The sequence below is a fragment of the Mchenga conophoros genome, linkage group LG5 (assembly GCF_057382185.1).
Source record: "Mchenga conophoros isolate Kocher_MC1m ecotype Shallow Benthic linkage group LG5, M_conophoros_male_GT1.1, whole genome shotgun sequence".
NCBI lineage: Eukaryota > Metazoa > Chordata > Actinopteri > Cichliformes > Cichlidae > Mchenga > Mchenga conophoros.
In genome coordinates this window covers 39,467,113-39,493,129 of record NC_140530.1, presented here as the reverse complement: position 1 = coordinate 39,493,129, position 26,017 = coordinate 39,467,113, and positions in this window count along the sequence as shown.

Here is a 26,017-nt window from a genome sequence, read left to right as displayed (position 1 = left end):
CGAGCTCGGAGAGAGCGCGAGCTCGGAGAGAGCGAGCTCGGCGCTCTGTGTACGTTTTGTTTAGCAAGTCAGAATCCACCACAGCCATAGTACAGATCCATCCATATTCACTGATGCATCCTTGGATTGTGAAGCTGAGATTGTGCTTCTGCTTTGACATTTCAAACAGGAAGTCTGACTCGAGACTTTCCAGCTGAAACATTTTGACGGGTTTCCTCTTCAAACAGAAAACAGGAGGCGTCATCTCTGTGGGATCGTCCCTCGTGGTCCAGCTCTGATCTCCATTACAGGACCTTCCAGCTCCATTTCAATTCAATTCAATTCAATGAAACTTTATTGATCCCGAAGGTTGACCTTGAAGGAAATTGGGTCGAGGCTGCCGACCTTTTGCCAGCGCCATTTTCCTCGTTGTTTGCATTTTAATAATATCCTGAAAACTACTTTTAAAAATGTAAAGATTTGCTTTGTAAAGAGTTTGTAGGTAAACATTTCAAAAAGATCATCAGGAGGCCAAACTCTTTCAAAAATCGAACACCTTCAGGGTTTCTGTCATTTTTCTCCAGTCATCGTCTGATTCTGGGGTGAATGTTATCCGAGGCTCTGGGGACTGAACCCATGCGGGATGCATGAACCGGGAAACTCAGAATGAGCTGCGAGTGGGCTCAGACATTACTCACGTCTCACTCGGAGCTCCCTCTTCGAGTGACTTTAGCTCATTTGAAGCACTTCAGCTTGATAAGGCGCTGCAATACTGCCAGAGTGATTCCTCCAGCGCAGGGCAGTTACCTGTTGGCGCCATCCCGGGAGATAAGCAGTGTTTAAAACAGCAGATTAACCGAGGACGGAGGTTGCAGTGTGGAAATGCATCCATTTCATTGGTCCCTAACCTGTCACTGTTTAAGAGTCTCTGCACTACTTTTTATTTTCCCTCTGTACCATGTCACTGCATTGCATCATGTAAATCTGATCACGGTGATAAAAGTATCAGAGAGTGATGCAACTCTGCAATGAAATGAGGGAAAGTTGAACCCTCTGTCTTGTCGGCGTGATGATCAGTGAGATAAGTGGGAGGTTCTGAAGTCAATCAAAGCAGAGATATCTCTGTCTGGAACAGAATCGGCAGATTCTTCGGTTTGACATGTTTGGAAACGCTCCAGATACGAAACCGAGCCAGAAGTTTGTACAGACAGGAGCAAAAACAGTGTTCGAGCACGAAAACCTGACATATGTCTACCCGTGTGCCAGATTTCCTGACACATGGGCACATATATCTACTTTAACCGCCGTCGCTTTTTCCTGGAAGCTGGAAGCTTCACAGCAGTGTGAGGAAGGTCAGACACAGCTGGGCTTCAGCAGCATGAAGCTGACGCTGAGGTCATACAGACACCAGTGAGAAACTGTAAGGTCATCTCAAGTAATATGATCAGATAATTGTTGGAGATTTCTGCTTTATGTCTTGTAGGCTCTCACCCATCCAGGTCATCGCAGTCTAAGGAGCTCAAAGACGTTTCATCTGAGAAGCTTTTTCAGTTTCAACACCAAACGGTCAAGTCCTAGATTTTAAACCCTAGTGGGAGTGGCTGACCCTCTACTGATCCTCTCCCGCATCACATGAGCCAAGGAGTTAAAAAGGATGAGGGTCACAATCAGCCAAGGTTGTGGATGAACCCATTGTGAAACCCTACCTCACCTTATCATGTGACTTACTGAGATTAACTGACCCAGGATGTGAGTGGTCATGACGGCGTCTGGGAAGGATCTCCAAACTGGATTATAGATGGCAGACAGTTGGGGTCGTAAGCCCCGCCCTCCGTTCAAAGATGGTCGTTCACATTGGACATAGATGCTTCTTTCACTTCTATTGTATCGTGTCTTTATTTTGTGTTAAAATAGTATAACAACAACAACAGAGAACAAAAGAGACAAACAAAAAAACAACTTCTCTGTCCAAAACGTCAACAATGGCATCCTTGGAAGAGTGACCTTTGACCCTTAGATGATGTCACGGTATTTGTGTTTTAGCTTCTAAAATTATATTCTTTGATTACTGATGTTCATGTTTTTGGTTTCTTTAGTTCTCAGTGATCTTAGTCCTCTCTCCCTTACTGTTTATCTCAGCCTGTGGTTAGTCTCTGTTCCCATGTTATCCCTGTGATGTTCCCTGTGATGTTCCCTGTGATGTTCCCTGTGTCCTGTGTCCCACGTCTACTGCTTTTGTATTTCCTGTTCCAGAGTCTGCCATGTTTCCATGTCAAGTCTGCATCTTTGGAATGCTGTGCTTCCTGTTTTATTTTGATAGTCCTTGTATTATGTCAGTGTATTCTGCTTTGCTTCCTGTATCTCGTTCTGAATTGTCGCAGCGTTGTTCCCACCTGTTCCTCCTCCTCTCGTTGTCCTGCTTGTGTATTTAAGCCCTGTGTTGTTGTTGTGTTGTTAACACTTCTGTAACAATCACACTGCCTCAGTGCTGTGTGCGTTTCCTAGTTTTCTTTCCCAGTTTAGTTTTCATGTTTCTACTTTCTAATTTTAAAACGTCCAACTTTACAGAATACAAAATAAAAATTAACGAACTACCAGGAAATATTCAGAGTACGTTATTTTTTTCAGAGAAGGAAGTTATAATTTAAGGGTTTTTACTTCAAAGCTGTGAATGTGCGTACGACCACAGCATGGAGCTGAAGCAATGTCCAAACATGTATTATATTATATAAACATATTATAAAGATATGAGTTATAAAGAAAGGGAAAATGTTTAAATTCAGTGACTGTCTCTGTTTTGGACGTTTTATTCATGCTTATGGGATTATATAATTAACTGGAGGTACTGCTTTTGTTGTGTGGAGTCAAAGTTATGGAATCACAAAAACATAATGATATGATGTGGTGTATATATTATATTAGAAATAAGTTCGTTATTATTACTGTAGATGATGTCAGTAATGAAGCTGATTAAATATTGCCTGATAACTTATGTCAGAGGGGCGGCATTAAATAAGCGTGTACTTCTTCCCACTCCTTTTTGATTTGTAACTGAATCAGTTGCAAATCAAAACAATACAATATCCAAATGTGTTAGCTTTGTTTTGTATAGCTTTTAAGCTAAATGAGCTGACACCAACAAACAAACAAACAACTTTATGCCTGAGCGAACCAGCTCACTGTGTTTTGATGTCTTCAGGGTTCTTACTGATTTTCTGATACACATTTCTCTTCTGTTTCCTCGCAGTGAGCGTGTCAGAACCTCGTTTGGATGAAACCTCTTTAGATTTTAGACTTGTAGTCAAGACCGCCTAATCTGAGACCAAGACAAGACCAAGACCAGAGGGTATCGAGACCAAGACAAGACCGAGACCGAGACAAAAACATCTTTAAACTGCAGCCAGATGCTGCTTCGTTTACGGGTGTCAGGCATATTTATGTGTTTTTGCTTTCGCACAGCCCTCCTCACCACTGTCTACTGTCTCACTCACTGAGAGGACAGACGGATGCTTCACTTGACTGTTGCGTCTCTCACCCTCTCTGTTTTTCACACAATGATATTATCCTGTATCCTCGCATGTGATTGGCCGCAGTATGGACTGATTGGAGCATAACTGAGCCACTTTGTGAGAGCTGAGCAGCGAAAGGAAATTAAGTGAAGGTAGAAATGACTGAAAGATTATTATGGTCTGTTTTGAGTTTTGTTCAAAAAAGAATGACTTCATATATATATATATATATATATATATATATATATATATATATATATATATATATATATATATATATAAGTTTCAGCTGTGAATGTACTGCTCGAGACATCCAACTCTATTAGATTTATGAAAGTGGCCCAAGTGCACCGTGGGATACACCAAACAAATGTTTGAAATGTTGATCCAAAATGCAGTTTTAAATGATGATTTCATTGATTAAGGGAGTTATCCAAACCCGCCTGGTCCTGTGTCGAAAAGTAATTCTTTCTCTTGTTAAATGATGAATTAACTGTGATTAACCACATTTTTGGAAAGCTGAGTTGATTTTCACTAAACACACTCAGGCTTGATTACTGGCAGACCTGCTGAATCACAGAATCACTTAAATAGAACCTGTGTGACAAAGTGAAGCAGGCTAGGAGATCTCAACAAGCAACACAGAGAGAAAAACAAAGTCACTGACATCGGTCAGTCTGGAAAGAGTTACAGAGACAAGGCTGTGGGACTGCAGTGAACCACAGTGAGAGTCATGGCTTCACATGTCTCAGTTAAGGTCAGAGTTTGATTCAACACTAAGAAAAACGCTGGGCAAAAATGGCCTCCATGGCAAAGTTCAAGGCGAAAACCACTGCTGACCAAAAAGAACCCAAAGGCTAACCTCAAACATCTTGATGTTCCCGAAGACTTCTGGCAAAATACTCTGTGGACTGACAAGACAAAAGTTGAACGTTTGTAAAGTCTGAGCCCCGTTACATCTGGCTTAAATTTAACAGCATCTCAGAAAAGGAACATGATAGCAGCGGTAGGACATGGTGGGGGTTGTGAGATGGTCTGGGGTTGATTTGCTGCCTTGCTGTGGTAAATGGAGCCATGACTTCTGCCATCTACCAAAACATCCTGAAGGAGAATGTCCGGCCATCTGTTCGTGACCTCGAGCTGAAGCTCACTTGGGTTCTGCAGCAGGACAATGATCCAAAACACAGCAGCAAGTCCACCTCTGAATGGCTTTAGAAAGACTAAAGGCTTTGGACTAGTGGAGTGGCCTAGTCAAAGTCATGACCTGAGTCCGATTGAGATGCTGTAGCATGACCCTAAAAAGGCAGTTCATGCTCAAACCCTCCATTGTGGCTCAATTACAACAATTCTCAAAGACAAGTGGGCAAGAATTCCTCCACAGCTGGAAAAGACTCACTGACAGTTATCACAAATGCTTGAAGGCAGATGTTGCTGCTAAGGGTGACCCCACCAGTTATTGGGTTTAAGTGCCAATCACTTTTTCACACAGGGCCATGTGGATTTGGATTTTCCCCCTTGTGTTTGCTTTTGTTATCCTTGTTTCTGCATAATCCATCATACAAAATGTAATCAAATTAAACTTGTTTTATTAGTTTTAATCTTTTAACTTTACGCATGAAGCAAACATTAAATTATATGCAACATTCTCTGACTGGAAGATATTTGTTTAACATTTAAACCTATTTTCTGCACATTCCAGCACATAAAATAAAATATTTTTTTGAGCAGAAAACACAGCAGAAAATAAATAAAGTCAAAGACTCAGCGGTCCTGCTGCTCTATTTTCACCTGTATAGCAGGAGTGGGGCAGGCGGAGGTTTACCCTGGTGCAGGTGTGTTATAGTGGTCAGTGGAAGGATCTGGGAGTTTCACATTCCCGTGGCAGCGTACTGTCGGTGCTTGCTCGGAAGTTTAGGGGTTTTTTTCGCTGTAAAAAGAAGTTTTCTTCCCACGCACAGCGGACACTAATGTTTTTGTCACTTTTTATGGAATCAAACTCAAAGTAAGGTCAGTACTTCCACGCTTTAAACGCTGCACATTCATACACTCTCTGCACTCGATATGTGATCCATTGTTGATCTGCACACAGCTGTTGTCACGAACGTCGCACTCGCTTACGTCACTGTCATGAGACATTCTCGCAAAAAAATCAGTTTTAGTAACGCAGTAACGCAGCGTTCCTACGGGAAAGTAACGGTAATTGTGTGGTTTTTTCCCATATTACTAACATGCCAATTTGTTTGTTGTGATTTATTATCAGCCGGACTCATATTTGCTTTAAATGACAAATTTATTTAAGACGGAGTGATTTATCTAAGTCTGGGATGGTACGTGTTAACGGCCGCTCATAGATCCTACCTGCCGGATCTTCTTTTCATTGATATCGCTGTTATGACTGATGAAGCCGAGCTGGTGAGTTTCTGTGTTAACCAAGTAACGTGTTAAAGCTATAAATATGACTATTACTAAACTGTACTGTCATTAATAGTGTTGCTTTGTTAATGTTGTATGGTTGTTTTATTTTGTGTCTTTCAGTTGATTACCTGGCATCTGTAAAGGCACAGTTACTGTAGTGGTGTTAGTTTATGGTTGTGGAATAAACTTATAAAAGGCAGCAATCAGATGTCCGAGCCTGAGTACGACACAGTTTCATCAGTTAAAACACACCCTTACGGTGGGAGTTTGCTAAATTAAAGGTAGTTAACTTAGTAAAAAAACCGTACAGTAATCAACACTTAGCCACCCCCCGCGACGGAGAAGTGGAGGAGGGTCTGTGTCGACTACGGAGAATCCAGCAATTAGACGGAGCCCGGCCGATCGTCACGGCCGATCGACGTGACTTCGTTCTCAAAACACCGTCAAGCCCTCGTACGTGAGAGACTGTGTGTGGATTTCTTTGCTGGGACTATTAGGGCGCTGGCATAGGATAAGCCGGCCGCCGAAAACGAACTTTTAATTCAGTTACTAGCCGCTAAGCGACCGGAAGTGGGTCGCCGCCATCTTTGTTGAGGGCAAAGGAATAACGCCGGTAATAAACAAGAAGGAAAAGTCAGTATGGCATCCCGAGAAGAATTAAAGAAAAGGCGGTCCTCTGCGCAAGCAGTTTTTACTAGGAAAGCCAATTCCATTGCCTTTAACATTGACCTTCTGACTGAACATGACCTCATGTGTGAAAGTAGGACACTCAAAGACAGTTATAGTGAGGTTTGTGATAGCAGTTTTGATTACATCGCTGCTATGGAAGAAGAAGATGCAAGTGGGCTTGCAGCAGAAATAGCTGAGGTGGAGAAGAAGCTGCAGGACTGCCGCTCAAAATACCAGACCACAGGAAGCGTCATGGTCTCGTTGTGCATCAGGTCAGTTTGACAGTCTAAGAGTTGACCTAAAAGATATGATTAGCCAGGTGGAAGCGCTCAAAACGGGTCAAATAAAACAGGATCAGTTTGATTCAATGCTCCCTGCTGTGGAAGGCCGAGAGGAAGCTCTGAGTGAGTTTGTGCATAAGTGGGATCGTTATGTTCCAGAGAAAGAAGTGAACGTTATGCGAGCTTGTCTCAAAGAGCTCAAGGAAAGGAGGAGAGTGGCTATGGTGGTGCTGGCTACCACCCTAGATGGAAGAAGGAGATCTGGGTGTGGCGACCTTAGAAGCAGGACTAGCAGTGAAGGTGAAGGCAGTGATGAAGGTGGCGCTGACGGTGGAGTGACGACCAGCACTAGCAAGCCCAGTGGGCCCGCTGCGACTGGTGGAGATGATGGCCCAGCGCGTGCCAGTGGTGCGCTAGATGCTGACGTGCACCCTGCTGCATGCCAAAGTGCCGCAGTGGGCAGTAGTAACCAGGTTATTGATGAAGGTGGCCCCGATGGAGCACGAGCTGCAAGTCCTTCCATTGCAGCCCTTCAAGCGCCACCACAGGGACCACTATCCCAGGGTCTGGGGAGTCCTGTGTTCAACCCTGGCCCCTCAGGCACGCCACAGCAGCTTCGAGGAGTGCATGGTGTGAGACCCAATGGCGCTGGGGCAGGACAGAGCACGTCTACCGTCTCTCAAGGATCACTCGGAACAAGGATCGCACTCGCACCCCTGAGCCTACCAAAGTTCTTTGGGGACAGGAGAAGCTACTGGCGCTGGAAGAGTAACTGGGGGACCCTCCAAGCGTTAGCAGAACCCACAGGTTCCCCGGAGTGCAGGCTCTTCCACCTGATGGACAGTATTGCTGATCCAGTAAAATGTGAACTTAGGCTGTCTCACTGCCGTACAGCGAGTGAGGTTTTCCGAGTTTTAGAGGACTGTTATGGTGACGTATCACAGATAGCAGATGACATTGTACTTGAGCTACAGGAGTTACCGGGCGTGCGCAACAACAAACCCAGAGAGGTTTTACAGTTGATCCAAGCTGTAGAGAGGGCGCTGTTGGACTTAATAGACCTAGGTTGTGAAGATGCCATAAAAAATCAGTTAGTGATCCGGTCACTTGAGAGTAAGCTGCCGGACAGTATGAAAGAAAGGTGGCTTTTGTACCGATGTGATCCTGTCAATGATGTCAGTCCACAGAACCGGTTTGATAAGCTATGGCAGTTCCTGAAAGATCAGAAGACAGTTCTGGTGCAACTGGAGCAGTTGCAATCCATCAGACAGTCTAATACTGCCAGGGCAGCCGATCCGAGCCCCCGCGAGAAACCAAAAGAGAGGCCTGATCGGAGGATGGAGAGACGTTCGTTCACCAAGGCTACTGCGAGCGAGACGAGAGGTGAGCTGTCACAGAATCCTTGCTGTTTGTGTGGCGAAGAGGGTCACACAGGGCGTTTATACCGCTGTAAGACGTTTAAAAAGGCCAACCCGTCAGAGCGGAGAGTTTACGTGAAAAAGACAAAAGTATGTCCCAGGTGTCTGGACTCTCATGGGAGTGATGACCCGTGTAGTAAAAACTTTCTGTGTCGTAATGAAGGATGCAGAAGGGGTGATGCCTCATCGGATCACCATTTCTTCCTGTGTCTTAAGACCCCAACTAGGAAAGATGCAGCTAGGCAAGGGATAAAAGGGGATAAAAGGAGAGAACACCGAGGCCCGACGGAAGAGCAAGAGGCTGTGTTTGCTGGCCTAGGTCTGTCCCCGGAGCAGCTGGAGGCTGTTCGAAGGGCTTGCACAAACAAAGTAACTTCAAAGTTGTGGGCTGGCAGAGGCTCGGAAGATGAGAGTTGTCTGAAGGAGCTCCCGGTCCTCATGATGTTGTTGGACGTCACCACCAAGAGGGGAGACTGGATTGGAGCACTCATCGATTTAGCCTCTGACACGAATTATATCACCCACGAGGCAGCGGAGAGGCTTGGTCTGCCTGGTGAACCAATCACCTTAGTTGTTCATGGTGTTGGTGGCATGGAGGCAAAAGTAGAGACAAAGAGATACCTGGTGAGCATAAAAGTAGCCGCAAAGAAGGGAACATGGCGACTCCATGAGATGGTTTGCTATGGATTAGAAGAGATTGCCAATGTGGGTCACGTCGTGGACTCGGGGCGCCTGGAGAAGTTTTTCCCAGGCTCCGTCGAACCCGGGGAACTGATCCGCCCGGAAAAGATTGAGCTACTCATCAGCACCCGGGAGGGTCGTCTAGCCCCCCCAGAGAATGATGAGGTGCGGTGACTTGGTTCTGTGGGATGGTCCGTTGGGGAAAACCATCAGTGGTGCACACCCAGATCTGTTTGAAGATGTGGAGGTGACTGCACGACTCTCATCGACCCATTTTGCATGCTCCATGAGGGCGGAGTCTCAGAGAGTTGTGGCCCTCCATAACTGCTGCCCAAAACCAAAGAACAGCGTAGAAGTCGGTACCACGGCTACATCCAACACTGAGATCATCAAATGGCTGCAGTGGGACAGTATTGGTGCCGCCTGTGATCCCATGTGTGGCGGGTGCCGCTGCGGGAAGTGCGCCCCTGGAGGGAAAGAAATGTCACTTGCTGATGAAAGAGAGTTGGAGATCATCAGAGGAGGTCTAACCTTCAAGCTGAGTGACAATCATAGTGACAAACCCCATTGGGATGCTAAATATCCCTGGAAAGCGGACCCTGCGACCCTGCCTAACAACCGCAAAGCTGTGGAGGCGACTTTCCTGAAGTCAGAAAAGCGCCTCGAGAAAGATCCGTTATGGAAGGCAGCTTATGGTAAGCAGGTGTGCGACATGCTGGCTAGGGGGGCCGCTATCCAGCTTTCCCAGACGGTGTTGGATGAGTGGAAAGGAGCGGTGTGGTGGATAAACCATCTGATGGCGCCCAACCCACACTCCAACACCACGCCGGTGAGGCTCGTTTGGGACAGCAGCCAGGTGTACAGAGGTGTTAGTTTGAACAGCATCTTGATGAAAGGCCCAGATGTCCTGAATCCCATTAGGGCAGTGCTGCTCCATTTCCGGGAGGGAGAGCATGCGGCAATAGGGGATGTCTCCAAAATGTATAACTCTGTATGGCTGGAGGATCAAGAGGTGCATGTTCACCGCTTCTTGTGGAGGCATTCCCTGGAGGAGGACATCAAGGATTATGCTGTGGTGCGTGTGAACATGGGTGACAAGCCTGCAGGTTGTATCGCTCAGGTTGCCATGCGAGAGACTGCCCTTCTGCCACAGTTTGTCAACAGGGTGGAAGAAAGACGTGTCATTGAAGAGGATACTTACGTGGATGACATCCTTGTGTCCCACAACGACCCTGAGAGACTGAGCGAGATCCTTGAGGGGGTTGAAACCATTCTCAAGCATGTTGGGTTTTACCTCAAGCCTTGGGTGCGGTCTGGCTTTAGTGGGAGGCAAGGTGCTGTTCCTGCCGAACCAGAAACCATCATGTTGCCCAACCAGCTGCGGACCGAGGACAACAAGGCCTTGGGTGTGGGTTATCTCGTGGAAGAATGGTAAATGGTAAATGGACTGGTTCTTATATAGCGCTTTTCCACTCTTCTGAGCACTCAAAGCGCTTTACACAACTTGTGCATTCACCCATTCACACAACTGACATTCACACACATTCATACTCCGATGAATGCATCGGAGAGCAATTTCGGGTTAGTATCTTGCCCAAGGATATTTGGCATGCAGACTAGGGGAAGCCGGGAATCGAACCACCAACCACCAACCTTCCGATCAGTAGATGACCTGCTCTACCACCTGAGCTACAAGCTCTTCCTCATGGTGGCTATTAACTTCTCCGCAAGAAAGAAAAAAATGCGTACTCAAGTAGACCTCACTGAGGAGAACATAGGGGAGAAGACGCCAAATCCCCTCACCCGCCGTTTGCTTCTAAGTCAGGTAGCAGGGCTCTATGACCCCCTTGGTCTGGCGACGCCCCTGAAGCAGAAAGGTGTTATTCTTGTCAGAAGAGCCTTTCAGGAGGCCGGGATACTGACTAAGGATACGTGGGATAAGCCGCTGTCTAGTGAACTACGTGGGAGAGCGATCAAGCTCTTTGAGGAGTACGCGCGGCTGAGTACCATCACCTTTCCCAGGAGTATTACACCATCCGGCTGGGTGGGTAAACCCTGGGGGATCACGTTCTCTGATGGAAGTTGTGACTCATACGGAGCGGTCCTCTACCTGCGCTGGGAAACGTCTGGAGGGGTTAAGACTCGGCTCGTGGAGTCCAAGGCCAAATTGACTCCAATTGAACAAAAGGGAGATGCTGTCAAGGCAGAGATTTGTGGAGCTGTTTTTGCCACTCGCCTGAAAGGTTACTTTCTGAAGTACAGTCGGTTGGAAATAGATCGTTGGTACCATTTTCTGGACAGTCAGACTGTGTTAGGTGCCATCCAACGGGAGAGTTACGGGTTCCAGACCTTCTTTGCCAATCGAGTGGGAGAGATACAGAAGGCTGGGCCTGTGACCAACTGGTGGTGGCTTCCTGGCCAGTTCAACGTGGCTGACCTGGTCACAAGAGGATGTTCCCCTGAGCAGCTTGGTGAGGACTCTTCATGGCAGACCGGTCCCATGTTCCTAACCAAGCCAGTAGAGGAATGGCCCATAAAGTCAGCTGCAGAGGTGGCCTCTGGGACTAGAGAAGTCGTCAGTCGACTCCAAAGAAAGGCTTTTTCTGCCATCTTAACAAGGTCGCAGGAACGGGCGCAGACTACTCCAGATGGTTTTGAGTAAGTCCAGAACTTTTACCATTCAGCAACAAGGTTACGTCTTTTGAGACTAAGGGGTCTCCTTCTGTTGCTTCTAATGTCTGCAGGATCAAGGAGTGCTGGGGTTCAGCCTTGATAAATCAAGTAGATCTTTCACGGTTCAATTCTCTAGCCAAGTTCTGTGGGGTCATAGCTTATGTCCACAGAGCCTTGCGCTTTTGGTTATCTGGCAGGGGTCGAACTGCTGTAGGATTAAAATGGGAGGCAGTGCCCACGGCTCAGGAGCGAGTAGAGGCGTTTCAGGACTTATGCCTCGCCGCCCAAGCAGGTGTGACTTTCCCTACGACGACGCTCAACCGCCTGGTTGTGCGCAGGGATAAAACAACGGGGCTCTTGATGTGCTATGGCCGGATTCAATCCGTTGAGGAGGAGAGGTCCGGGGTCCCTTTGATCCCCTACAAGTGTTGGTTAAGCTCTCTCCTCGCTGAGGACGCCCATCGTGTCAACCACGAAGGTGTTTCTGCCACCCTTCTTCGGATGAGGAAGAGGGGCTGGGTAGTTCAAGGTCCCAGGATCGTACGGAAGGTGATTGATTCGTGCGTAAGTTGCAGAAAGTGCAGGGCCAAGCTATGCACTCAGGTGATGAGTGATCTTCCTCCCGTACGTACTACGCCAGCAGCCCCTTTTGATTACACTACTTTGGACTTGTTTGGTTCATATTTTGTCAGAGACTCAGTAAGACGACGAGTGAAGAAGAAAGTTTGGGGCGTGGTTTTTAGCTGTATGGCCTCAAGAGCAGTTCATGCAGACATAGTTGAAGATCTGTCAACTGAGGGCTTCCTGAAGGCATACCAGCGGTTTACTGCCCTGAGGGGTCACCCCAAGAAACTCTGGTCTGACCAGGGGACCAATTTCGTGGGAGCTAAACCTGCGCTGAAGGAGCTCTATGATTTCCTTGCGGGTATCGACAAAGACGAGATCCAAAGAAAGGCAGCCGTAGTTGGGTCTGACTGGATGTGGGAGTTTAGTCCAGCGGACTCCCCACACCGGAATGGAGCAGCAGAGGCAGCTGTTCGCGTGTTGAAAAGGGCGTTGAGTAACGTTGGTGAGGAGGGAAACTTGACTGCTCTGGAATTCCAAACCCTCCTCTATTTGGCGGCCAACCTCACCAATGAGAGGCCTATCGGGACCAGAGCTCAAATTCAGGAAGAAATTGTAGATGTGTTGACACCAAACTCTTTGTTGTTGGGTCGGGCAGGGCCCAGGGGCGACAACATGGGTTTTGAGTTCCCTGCCTACCCATTCAGTCGTCTATGTGCAGTCCAGGTGGAAGTGGACAAGTTTTGGAGACGCTGGAGTCAGTTGGCCGGGCCGCACCTGTTTGTTCGGCAAAAATGGCATGCCCCGGCGAGAAATGTTTCTGTTGGGGACCTTGTCTGGGTGGCAGATCAGAACGCACTTAGGGGTCGTTTCAAGCTGGGCCGCGTGGAGGAGGCAGATCCGGATCACCTAGGTGTTGTTCGAGATGTCAAAGTAAGGATTTGTTGTAGTCGTCCCATCAACTGGTCTCAGGCAAGGAAGGACAGGGAACCATGCCATTCCACCATTCTCCACAGGGACGTAAGGAGGTTGGTGGTGTTACTGCCAGTAGAGGAGCAAGAGGAACGTGGTTCATCCCCCTGAGTACCCAGGAGATACTTGCAGATTGGGGACTCTTGGGTGTGGGGACCAGGCCCAACCTGTTTAAAACACTGTTATAAGACTTTTTGTTTTCTATATTAGTGTTTATTGCTACTGGTTATTGTGGCCTACTTAGTCTGGCACGTAGCCCAAGTGGGAGGTGTGTGGTTTTTTCCCATATTACTAACATGCCAATTTGTTTGTTGTGATTTATTATCAGCCGGACTCATATTTGCTTTAAATGACAAATTTATTTAAGACGGAGTGATTTATCTAAGTCTGGGATGGTACGTGTTAACGGCCGCTCATAGATCCTACCTGCCGGATCTTCTTTTCATTGATATCGCTGTTATGACTGATGAAGCCGAGCTGGTGAGTTTCTGTGTTAACCAAGTAACGTGTTAAAGCTATAAATATGACTATTACTAAACTGTACTGTCATTAATAGTGTTGCTTTGTTAATGTTGTATGGTTGTTTTATTTTATGTCTTTCAGTTGATTACCTGGCTTCTGTAAAGGCACGGTTACTGTAGTGGTGTTAGTTTATGGTTGTGGAATAAACTTATAAAAGGCAGCAATCAGATGTCCGAGCCTGAGTACGACACAGTTTCATCAGTTAAAACACACCCTTACGGTGGGAGTTTGCTAAATTAAAGGTAGTTAACTTAGTAAAAAAACCGTACAGTAATCTAATTACCTTTTTTGCAATAGTAATCCCTTACTTTACTCGTTACTTGAAAAAAGTAGTGGTCATGTCCGGTTAGGGGCTCTGTTGGCTCTCAGGTGACTGTTTCCTCGCGGCTGCGTGCAGCGGGGCTAGGGGAGGGTCTGTGCTGACGGACGTGGGTTACTGACCTGGTAGCCTGGCTGCCCCTGGGTGGGTCCGGGATGGGCGTGAGGTTCTGGGGGCGCTCCGTCTCTGGGCTGGGACCCGGACCGGGCCTCGGGGGCTTGGGTCCTGGTTGGTGTGTTGCCGGGGTTGTGGGCGGGTGGGTGCATGGGGGCCCAGCCCTGGAGCAGGGTGCCGCCGGTGCATCGAGCCACCTGGGGGGCTCTTCCACTGGTGGGGGACATTGTCACATCTTGCAGGAGCTTTCCTCTCCTCAGGAGCTCTCTCTGCAGGAGGGGGAGATACAGGAGAGGTGGAGGAAAATCACAGCCTGGGTGTTTATTGTCTTATGTAGTCTGGAAGATGAGTGGATGGTGGGGTGGGTGCAGTTTTCTCTGTGGTGGGGTTGGGTGGACTGTCCCCGGTCCGGATGGGCCTGGGCCCCCTTTCCCTGGCGGGTCGCGGAGTATGGATGTGCCTACTGGGGTCAGCGGGGGAGCTGGCCCCAGGGAGGGGTCACTTGCCCCTCTCTTCCTTCCCTCCCCATCTCCAGCTGCCTCCCTCTTCCCGCTCCACCACAACCACCCACACATGCAGGACCTTGGAGTAGGGGTATGTCACCAGGGTGCAGAGGAGGCTACCCCCCCCCCCCCCATCCCCTTCTGGCTGCCTCTGCCTCAATTTTATCCCACAACTTAGACATTCACATTACTCACACTCTCATTACACATACATATAGGATCTTGGGGGTGGGCACGATACACGGAATCCAAAGTACCATCAGGGTGTACACCCCACCCCTGGCGTCGTTGCCCACCTCTCAAGGTTAAATACACGTAGACATTGAGGGCTAGCAGGAGGGACCATGCGCTTACCTGCTGCTCTCTGGCAGGTAGCTCCATGCCCTCCTGGGTTTTAAATGCACCTTAGAACACACATGCATCAACACTACAATGAGCGGGTGGAGGGAGGTTTGGAGTCTTCTCTCACCCCCGTTCTCTGCGACCTGCTGGAGCGGGGGGGCTAGTAGGAGGAGTTGGCCGTCCGACTGCGGTCTGGAGTGTGGGGCCTCCCTGCTGCTGTGGAGTCGGGGCGGTCTGCCTCCCCCCACCGCAGGGAAAAGGGTAACACCACCTGGGTCTGGGTGCAGTTCCCCCCTCCAGGGGTAAGGGTACCTAGACCCGGTTCGTAGAGTACGCTTGGGGAGTGTGATCGTGTGTACAACGTCTCTTTATGTCTGTCTCCACGTTGGTTGAGTGTGGAGTAAGTGCATATGAGAGCATGAGGGTGGGAATGGATGTTTGTGTCTGTGTGTGCCTGTATGTCTGTGTCTATATGTCAGGTTGGGTGTCAGGCGCCACCTCTCTGGGGACATCTCAGGCCCTCCAAGGTTTGGAGGCCTATCTCCCCCTACCACCACTTCCCCTGCCAGTGGCGGACTTCCTCAGACATCGGTGCGTTGGTGGTTCTTTGTGTCCGGGGATGGGCGTCCAGGTACACACCGGCTCACTCCTTGGCCGCTTATCGGGGCCTGGAGCCTGGGGCTCGCTCGGGCCACTTCGGAGGTGGGGTGCCCCCGGCCTCTCGGCCTGGGGCTCGGTCACTCAGGCACGGCTGGCTGCCGGCGGAGCTCACGGGCGCGTCACTGCAACTCCCCCTGGCTTCTGCTCTGCGGCTGCTGAGTGAGCCCTCATCTGGGACTCTCCTCAGCTCTTTCTGGGACAGTGGCGCGGCTGCCCCTCTGTTGGTCTTCCTTGGTCTCTTGTGTTCTGGGGGCCTCTGGATGTCTGGAGTTTTGATCTCCTCCATACCTGCTTCATGCCCTGGAGGACGGGGCTGTGGCCCCCCACACCCTCTAGCAGATCATTACATGAAGGAACCTTTTAAAAAAACAAGCGCGTCCATGCTCACAGGTGTACACACGGGTGATCACACCCACAAACTACACCCTTTTTGGCTCCTACCTCAAAGCACACTGTGTTCTGTTGATCTTATGTGCTGCACAATAATGTTTAACATTTAGTATTTACTGTCATATTCCCATATATCATTGTGATGCTGTTTATTCTATTACTCTTGTTCTCTTCTGCTTGTTTTCTTTTTTCTTTCTCAGCAGGTGACCCAGGTGATTGATATATGCATTTTTTTTTCTGCTCATTCTGTTGGTTTTTGTCTTTTGCCCTTCTCCCCCGTCCCTCTTCTCAGCTGTTTCTCTTTCCCTCTTTCTTTCTCCCCTTCTTTCCTCCAGTCAAGTCTGTCCCGTATTCAGTAAGTGAAAATAAAATAAACAATAAAAGGTGAATCAAATGGACCATTACGGCAAGGCTGGGATGGTCAGTTTGGTAAAGTAAATCCGTTGGGCATCTTTCTTTGCCTTTAGACAACAATTCTGATGCAAAAGAGCCAAACGGGACAGGCAAAAAAAAGAAAAAAAAGAAAAAAGTAATCAGATTACAGTAACAGGTTAACGCGTTGCTGCCCATCTCTGTCCTTGTCTAATATTTAAATTCATTTGTTGATCTGAAACATTTAAGTATGACAAATGTAAAAAAACTGTTTTAACACCACAGTATGTGTGACTTAATAAACCTGACAAAAGGAAGGTTGTTTTAGTTGTGACTCCCAAACACAACGAAATGACGCCATTATCCTGCTTTCTGCTTCTTTGTCACTTTAGTGGCACCATCATTTCCAAACTCCATGTTTTATTCAGTCAGACCTGAAAGTAGCAACTGAGACCATAAGCTCATCAGGACAGAGTATCTCATGAGCTGGAGCCTTGTTTTCGTGAAGACGTCTGTACAATCAGGCTTGTTTCACAGTCAGAAGAGTCGCCCCCTGCTGGATGTTAGAGAGACACATGCTAGATCCATCTTTATATACAGTCTGGTACCACGCTATTAGAAACTTCTCGAGTGGATTTGACACAGATGATCCTCCAGCCTTTCGATCGTGTTACTGTTGAGACACCACCTGCATTTTAATTACAGGGCTATAAACTGAGCTTGGCAGGGAGAAGCTTTCACAGCGCGCTGATGTCATTGTGAAGGAGGTGCCAGGTGACTCTGGAAACAGGAATGTAAACACAGACGTCTGAAGTGGTTCGTATGATTCTGGCTGTCTTAAAGCTTGCATGCCTGCAGCTACAAGCTGGAACAAACCTCCTGAGCCCGTCACACAAACACACACCTCTTTATACAAAGCCCTCGTTGTGCCCACGATTCTGCTGCTGTATCAGTCCGAGTGTCTCTTTTATGGCTCTCGTCTTTTTAATGTGCTGCGCTTCTTTGTCACAAGCCCCCCAAACCTCTTCATTCTCCACCTCTCCAGCTTTAATTCTGTTATTCCAAATTAACTCAACCAGTTCTCAAGAAAGTAAATAGAAAATCATGAAGCCATGCAAATCTTTTAGCTTCACGCTACGAGTATTTTCAGAGTTGCTCCAGGTATGCACGGGATGAAATCTGGTGTTTTTCATTTTTGTTCCTTTGTATCTTCATAAGTGCAGGAGAGATCCACATTGAATGAAACCAAATCAGTTTTTCACACACTCCAAGTTTTTCAGTTCTTTCTGAATTTATGGGATATGCAGCCCCTTGCTTATTTCCCCAAAAGGTCACCAAAGCTGATGGACATGCTCTCTGGATGCACCGCTCCCATTTCTCCAGGCTTGGGACCGCTTCACTGGGAATACACAGGCTTGACGGTTGGACCTTTAGTTTTGATGATGGCACACATTCTGCGTGGTATCATTTCATTAAGCTTATGTAACATTACGACACTTACTTCCATCCACAGTCGTACTTTTCACAAAGCTCTAGCATCGATGATGGGATACTCAGACCACGGAGGTCGTTTCCCTGCACATCCCCGAAGCTCTCCATGGGATTAAGCTCTGTTTGAAAATGATGTGTCATGCTCTCTGAAGCAGGCCTTCACATTTTTTCCCAGAGGATCCTGCATCATCTTGGAGTGTGGCTTGTTTCCACTGCTCCAGAGTGTGATTTTTATGCTCCGTATAAGTATTTTTTCAAATGAGCGTCACTGATACGTGGTTTTCTGAAGGCTGCACAGCTGTTTGGTCCCAATCCATGAAGTTCTGTTTACGCTGTGCATGTAGAAATCTTTGTACTTTCACTGAGAAACAGGATCATCAGTGCTACTGTAGATTTGATTTCACCAAACCTTTACAAGACTTGGTGAGAGTCGAGAGTCATTTAACCACTAAAACTTCATTAGCTGCTCAATTAAAGTGTAAAAGCAAACACACGTGCACACACACATGTCAGTATTCATATCTTGTGGGGACATCTAACTAACATAATGCTTTCCCTCAATCTAACCATAACTCGATTGTAACCCTGTCACTAAATCCACAAATCCCCATTTTGGTTCCCACAAAGATATGAATACACACACACACACACAGACACACACACACACGCTCCCTGCCGCTCTGAGTCATAGATATCATCACAGCACATCGATTGGCTTCAGTCGTATCGATATCCAGAACTCTTGTAAGACATTATGCTTTTGTGAGTCTTTGTGAGTCCATGATTGTGAAGGAAAGAGTCTGTGTGTGTTTCAGCACATGTCAAGGATGTGCAAGTATGTCCTCAGGATACCTGAATGCTTGCATGTCTGTTTACCTGTGCAGGTGAATGTGGTTTAACTTGTTTGTCAGGGATTCGGTGCAGTTTCCCTCTGTTTCTGTGTGAGAGCCCCTCTGCCTGCCTGACGTCTGCTTTTAAAAGCTGGACCTCACACTGGGCATCATCACAGTGGCTGTGTCTGTCTGTAATGCTACAGTCACTGTGGAGACCAAACGCAGCTTGGAGTGTGTCAGTGGAGTCATGTTTTTGGATTGGGGTGTTTCTCTGCAGTCTGATACTGGAAGACTTTGGTTTGGTGCCATTTGATCATTGTAAACAACGGGTGGGGAGCTCCAGGCCGCAGGGGGCGGTGTCCTGTAGGTTTTAGATGTGTCCTTGATCCAACACAGCTGATTTAAATGGCTAAATGACCCCCTCAACATGTCTCAAAGGTCGTGTCCAAATTCATGGGCTGCATCCTCCTGAGGACCCGGCCTTCACGGTCTACGTGGGCCGGGTCCTCAGAAGGTCGGGTAGGCCGGAAGTAGACGGCAGTGAAATTGGACGGTCCAGCCTTCAGATCTGCGTCACCGCTGTCTCGGTGGAGTTTAATAAACTCGGCCGTCTGCTCCTTGCTATCTAAAATATAACAGGACACTGGCGGAAATTCTCGACTGCCTCACACGTCTGTTTAATCAGTTTTCTGTTTGACATTTATTCAGCTGTGTGAAAACCAAGGAGGAACCCACCCGGGGGATTAATAAAGTTTTATTTTATCTAATCTAATCTAAGAACTTTAATCTCAGCCGAACAAACAAAACACTGAAAAAAGCCCAACAATAACATTTTTAGGTTGTCTAAGTGACTTATATATATCACGTTTAACCCGAGCAGCGAAAGTCTGCGGTGATCTGAACATGATGTGCCGGGAGTTGTGCCGTTCTCAGCGACCCTCGAGCTCCCGGCGAGCGATCGAGCTGGTGGGTAACAGACGTCTCTGAAAACGTCGGAGCACTTTTGTAAATATGCGATATCTTGATAAACCGAGCAGATATTTGATGTTTACACAGCTACTTTCTCGCCTGACAATATGTTAAAAGTTTACTTTGTGACCCAGAAAGAGTAATAAGACTAATTTTAAAAACGTAGCAGCGGTCGCCATTGTTTAAATCTGGAATTGGCTGGGCCGCGCTATGAATTCTGGGATATGGTGGGCCACGAAGGACACACCCGACCCATCCTTCAAATTCGGGGAAAAGGAGGACGCATTTGTCGGCTGCATTCAGAGGAGTCTACGAATTTGGACAGCCTTCGGTGCATCGCTGTGATGTAATCGGTCTACAAATGCGTCCTCAGGAGGATGCAGCCCATGAATCTGGACACGACCAGAGTTCTCTGGAGGCCTGGTAATGATACTAATCATGTGATTCAGGTGTGCTGACCCAAGGTGAGATCTAAAACCTGCAGGACACCAGCCCTCCAGGCCTGGAGTTGCCCACCCCTGATTTTAAACATGATGGGGAGATCATTTTCCCCGGGGGGGCATGAGAAACTGGGACTGCAGTGGAGGGCAGCACCGATGACCTGAACTCAAAGAAAATATTAATTTTCTGCCTTTGTAAGCTTGTTGGTGCGCTTCTCCATACCACAGCTTTCTCATCTGGCCTGTTTGGAAATCTCCCACCTCTGATGACATCATATCTGAGCAGTCGTCCAATAATCTGTGCCGAGAGGAACCTCAGTGAGTCGTCCCGGCTCTTTGAGGTATTTCTTAATTTTAAATGAGTCATCCGGAATAACTGGAGGTCTCAGTCAGCTTCTCCAAGCTTTTCATCTTTGCTTTTTCATTTTTAATGATTAACAACAAAACACCACACGCTGTGCGGCGCCTCCACGCTGAACCCGTGACATACTTTCTTTTCAGGAACTGCAGTCATTTAACCACAAAAGCTGCATTAGTTCCTCATTAAAAGTGTTAAAGCAAACACGCACACGCGTGAACACATGTATGCACATGAGTCCCTGACAGACGACAACCGACACTGTTTCCTTCACAATCATGAACTCACAAAAGCATAGATGTCTTACAAACGGTTATTTAGTTCTGTATATCGATACGACTGCAGCCAATCGAATGAGCTGTAGTGTGTGTGTGTGTGTGTGTGTGTGTGTGTGTGTGTGTGTGTGTGTGTGTGTGTGTGTGTGTGTGTGTGTGTGTGTGTGTGTTACCAGCACCATGGCAGCACTGGGACAGATAATGTACTAAACAGAAGCCTGGCTGGCTGCCTTCCAGAGAAACTATTGGATTTCTGCACAGAGACACACAAAAACATGCATGCACACACACACACACACACACACACACACACACACACACACACACACACACGGCTCTTAAAGAACTAAAACTCGAGTGTGCTGATATGAGATGCTGTCTGAGTCGTTTGTACAAACTCTTTCTGACATTGCCGACACTTTGCCACAAAGTATAACTCGAGTAACACAGCGTGCTGGTTGTTGCTAAAGCTGTGCGATGTTTACTAACAAAAATCATGGACCATACAGGATGACTCGCTTACCTTTCACATTGTTAGTCTCAAATGAGCCTGTATCGAAATATTTAATTTTGGGGATTTAAATATTAAGGGTCCAGATGCAGAAACGGGAGGTGACCTTGCAGGCTGAATAAAAACAAATTATACGAATGTGATCTGTGATGTCGGAGAGTCTGTGTGTGCTCCTGAGAGAAGACATGCACCTCTGCAGACATGTGCCACAGCAGCCGGTTGTCATATAAAGTGACCATGACCCTAATAATGCAAATATTAAGCCTTGATAGAATTTAAACAGCTGTTATGAAGGATTATATTATCCACAGGGAGCAAACAGAGATGCAGGGAAAAACACAGGTCGACGGAGGGAAATGACGCACACAAACATAACGAGACAAGGGGAAGCGAAACTACAAACACTGACAAGAGACGTGGAGCTTCAAAATAAAACAGGAAATGCACAGAGACATGGTACAAACACTAAACAGAGGAAAAACAGAATCAAACTCAAAGAACTAAAAGGTCTGAACCACAGTACACAATCGGAGAAAACAAGAACACAAGCTCATAATAATAAAAAACACAAACCGCTGGGTCAAAAGACCCAGGACCATGACAGTGAGTCTATGGGGACTGACTCTCTGCTGGAGCCTCCGCTGGACATTAGAGGAACTGCAGTTTTGGTGCCCTCTTACATAATTAAATCTCCAGAAAATACCCATTTGCAGGAATCTTGTTTTTAGTCTGAGTGTGCTGTACCTACAGGCTGCTAACACTAAGATAAAAGCACTTTTATTCATTTTAAATAAGGTAGAAACAAAATAAACGAAGCTCTTTCAGACTGTGTGGACCTTCTTATCTTTATGCTGATTTAAAAAGTCTCTTTCGTGCCATTGGGTGTTCAAATAAAGAAGTGCTAATTTTATTCAAATCAAGGCTTCCTGCTTCTCACTGTGTGTTTCTCTTATTCTCTTTCTTATTGTTGCGCGGGCACACACACACACACACATACACGGACATTAGCATACACATTGCCACCACCGAGTCAGGCTTAATTGAAAAGCATCTTTTAAGAATGTTAAGAAGTGCCCTGTTAGCCGGGGGAGAGGATAAAGGCTGTTACATTATTCAGGGCACTTGGCCTTTTAAAGCCGTGCACTTGAATTGGGTTTCACCAGCGTCGGTTTCCTTCTGCTTTGATTGGGTTTCGTCTTGTGGTTTTTTGGCCTCGTTCGTGTCTGTCAGGCTAATTCTTTCTGATTTCTTGTCTTTCGGTGGATTTTTCCTTTGGACTTGCAAAGAGCCAGCCTTGTAGCCGTGTGTTCTATTTTCGATGTGGTGAATAGTTGAGCGAGTGCTTTAGAGATGATAATGGAGCTGTCATAGAATCACACGCTGCTGCCTGTTTTTGCCAAAACAAAACAGATGAAGCCTGAGTTACTGAGCAGTCCATGTGGTGGTGCTGCTGACTCTTCAGATGTGTGCCGTTAAAAGCTCGGCACAGAAAGCAGTGATGGAGAGAGAAGACGGCACGTTTCCAGGATTGTTAAAAAACACAAACAGGGTCATCGAGTCCTCGTGTGTGAGAGTCTCTGTGATCTGTGAAGAGATTTCTCTTTTTTAATCAGTTCTAATCGAAATCGAACCACAAAGGAAGACTTTTCAGTTTCACACTCCTGGAACCAAAAATTGTTTCCTCTCATTTAATGTGTTTGTTTTTGCAGCACTCATCATGCACAGCATCTCAGTCAGATCTCGATTCTTTTCTTTCTCCACTGTTGCAGATTTGCTGCTGTGCTCGGATCACTGTCCCGTCCCAAGGTTTAGCTGTGGGACAGACGGCCCCACACTGACTCCAGAATCCTTTCATATAAAGTTAGTTTGGTTTTCTTTGCTTTGTGGACAAACGTCGCCGCCCTGGCCTCGTCTGTTCTGTTCCAGAAGTCTTGTTGTTGGTTTGTTCAGATGCAGTTGGGCAAACCGTGCTGCCGTGTTCTGTTTAGAGAGAAGAGGCTTTGTTCAAACCTGTCATGAACTTTGACCTTTCACTTGGTAAAGTTTTCTTAACATTGCGCGCTCTGACCTGGGACAATAATGGCTTTGCGTTCACACCCACCTGAGCAGCAAACCGCCAAACTTCTACTCTTAGGGAGACGCTCACACTTGCTGATGATGATTAAGAACAGCTGGCTTGTACTCACTGCTTCCATAGGAATTCAGAGGGTAAGAAATAAAGTTTTAACAGGACTCGATGCACTGAAAACTTTCTTTTTCACATGACTGGAGGCTGACCTCATTATCTGAAACTTTTGCCACGTTTAGTATGAAAATCCAGCATTGAAACCAGAGAAAAGTGCTCAAGAGGTCCACTTTAACAATCATCTATAACCTTTCCTGTTGGATGATTTAGTTCAGCAGTTCTTTGTTTTTTCAGTATGTTCACTGGATAAATCAGGATTTACTGGTGATGATATTTTGGAATAACTGTCAAACAAAGTGGTAGAAGTATCTTCAGCTCATTAAACGTCTCTCGTCACTTCCATAATTATCCAGGTTGAATTATTATCCATTCTTATCAATAAATAGGAAACGGTATATTCTTTTTCACAGCAACAGTGATGAGGGGAAAGGTGAACACGGGTGAGGACAAACAAACAGGTGAAACTAATGAGGCAGAGCAGACGGTCGAATCAGACACAGGTGGAGACCGTCAAGGACTGGAAGTGTAGGAACACAAGGATTTACCAGAATAAAACAGGAAATGGAAATGAGGAGCACTCAGAAAATATGAAAAAAAAAAAAGATTTATTCCAAACATCCACTGAAAAACCCCAATGACCATCACCGTGGTGGTTTAAAGGCCCCTTAATGAAGGAGGGCAAAAGATAAAATATAAGAAATTGACCCTGTGCACGAGAAAATGCTAACTTCCTGGTTTGAGACCGGATGTGGTGTTGTACATTTCCGGTAGCTTTACTTTGCGGTCAATCGCTACTGTGAAGATATATCCTCCAAAACCATGTCCAAAACTCAAAAACAGAAAGATGGCGTTAAGTTACAAAGAGCAGAAGGTGGGAACACTCACCGCTGCTGTGTCATAAAAAATCTAATGATCAATTTTGACGTTTAAAGCGTTTAGATCGATCAGTTGTTTACATCACTCAACACAAGCTGAACTGCATCACTGCAGCAGAAGAGACATCGTCCACATTCAGAAGCACATCTCTGTATAGTGACTGGTCTGATGATTTAAACAGGCAAATGTTCAGCATTCAAACTACAGCTGAAGAATAGTCAAACCAGATGTTTCCCCGTTATGTCGAGATCAGCTCGTCAAGTACACACCTACACAGCATGTTAACAAACCGTGAGAAAAAGCCACACAAAAAATGAATGATTGCTGGTAACGGTTTCTATACATTAATATGTACGAAGGGTATGTTGTGACTTACCTTCAAAATTACAGCGGTCCCTCGCTATAACGCGGTTCACCTTTCACCTCGCTGTTTCAGATTTTTTAGCGCAAGTTTACGCTTTTTTTTTTTTTACGTCACATTGTGTCCTGCGTCCTGATCGCTGCAGACGATCTCCTCCGTCTCTCCTGTACAGTACAGAATCGCTGCATCGATGCTAGCAGTGTGACTGAAGTGCAGCGCTGTATGTCCACGATGTCCACCAAACGTTTTGCACCGTCAAAAAATAAAATTGGCTGCTTGATTTCACCTCTCGCTGGTTATTTTTAGAACATAACACCCGCGATAAACGAGGGACAGCTGAGAAATATAACATCTGAATCCATTTCCTCTTTTGCTCTGAGGCGCAGGGAAAAATATCGACAAGTCGATGAACATCATTTACAGATATGTTGGGTAAATGCCTGAGACATCTATAGAAATGTAAATCGCCGCTTGATTCATTCATTTGCTTAACTTGTTTTGGACCGTAAACCAGGCGCGAATAGGACACCGGAAACAAAGCTCCCCACAGGAGTTTCCGCGCCGGAAGTAGCATATGCTAACGTGCACATAGTCTATTAAATAGAGCAGAAGCAAACATGTGAAGACATCTGAACATACTGACTGGCAAATGTAACCGGAGTGAAGGTGATGGTTTTATTTCCACAGTGTTTTTAAAGGAGGGAAACCTTCCTCCAAACGGACAGAGCAGTGGAGCCGCCAAGGGAAAGCACACGAATAAAAACTGTATTGTTAAAATATAATTTATTATATCTAGATAGTTAAAAATATAAAATGAATTAAAACAACCCTGGCCAGGGGGACAACACAGTAAAAATCAATAAAACACAACATTAAAAGTCCAGTGGCGTTCGCCACGGTATAAGAGTAACTAAGAATTTAAAATCCAGTGAGGCGGTGCAGGAGGGAAACCAGGCGGCGTTCTTGCCTTCCTCTCCGTGTTCCGCGCCCCGGTACGCTTTGTAACCGCCAATCGGCACCGGACCGTCGCCTCTAATTTCCCGCAGACGCGTAATCTGGCCTCCTGTTGCTGCAGCAGTCGAACCGCTTGCTCCGCGTCCCTGGTCGCTGGCGCTGTATCTTCCTCCCCCTTGCTGCTGCAGCAGTCGGACCACTCGCTCCGCTCCGTGTCGCTGACGCTGTATCCTCCTGCCCTGCTTGACACCAAGCTCCCCCAGTCCTCCGGGCTTGCAGGCGCCGCCGCCCGACACCACTCACTCCTGCCCGTCTCTCAAGCTCCCCTCAAGCCTCCTTCTCTGTGGTCTGCCAGGCCCTCTTATTGGCCTCTGGGACCTC